The sequence below is a fragment of the Piliocolobus tephrosceles genome, chromosome 14 (assembly GCF_002776525.5).
Source record: "Piliocolobus tephrosceles isolate RC106 chromosome 14, ASM277652v3, whole genome shotgun sequence".
NCBI lineage: Eukaryota > Metazoa > Chordata > Mammalia > Primates > Cercopithecidae > Piliocolobus > Piliocolobus tephrosceles.
In genome coordinates, this window is record NC_045447.1 from 6201687 (window position 1) to 6202756 (window position 1070).

Here is a 1070-nt window from a genome sequence, read left to right on the forward strand (position 1 = left end):
TTTTTGGTACGATTTCATTTTTCTCTGAGTTAGTAATTTTGGTGGGTTTTTATATTTTCAATGTGGTTGCTAATTTATCTCTGTCACAACTCTAAAGTTCTTGTTAATATAATTAAAATTTCAAAACCTATCAGTTCTCTGTCTTGCTTTGAGCCCTCCATCCTGGGCTGCAATCAGGCTGGTTGCTGTGCTGGGCCCTGTGCACACCTGTGGTCTGGGATCTCTCTGATAATGTTTGCCTCTCTCTTCTGTTGCATCCCCTGTTTCCTGGATTCCCTGTTTTCCACTTTCTTGGTTTACTCTCTCATATTGATGGAGCACATCCTCTAGTAGCTTCTTGAGAAAGGAGGCATGGAAGGAAAATTCAGTGAGACCAGGCATGTTTGAAATGTACTTAGTCCACACTTACACTTGATTGATAAAATTATCAGCTAGAGGCTGGGTGCAATGGCTCACACCTGTAATCCTAGAACTTTGAGAGGCTAAGATGGGAGGATAACTTGAGTCCAGGAGTTCAAGTCCAGCCTGGGCAACATAGGGAGACCCTATCTCTAAAAGAAAAAAATTATCAGCTGGGCATGGTGGTACATGCTTTTAGTCCCAGCTACTTGAGAGGTTATGGTGGAAGGATAACTTGAGGCCAGGAGTTCAAGCCTGACTAGTGCACTACAGTCGTGCCTGTGAAGAGTCACTGCACTCCAGCCTTGGTAACATAGCAAGGTCCTGTTTCTAAAAACGAAATAAGATTATCAATAAGTTCTCGGTTGGAAATATTTTTCCTCAAGATTATGAAGTCCTGTGCCTTCTTCCAGTTTCCAGTGATGATGTTAAAAAGTCCAATGCCTGCAGGCAGATCACCTGAGGTCAGGAGTTCAAGACCAGCTTGGCCAACAAGGCAAAACACCATCTCTACTAAAAATATAAAAATTAGCTGGGCATGGTGGCGCATGCCTGTAGTCCTAGCTACTTGGGAAGCTGAGACAGGAGAATTACTTGAACTTGAGAGGCGGAGGTTGCAGTGAGCCAAGATTGCACCACTGCACTCCAGTTTGGGCAACAGAGCGAGACTC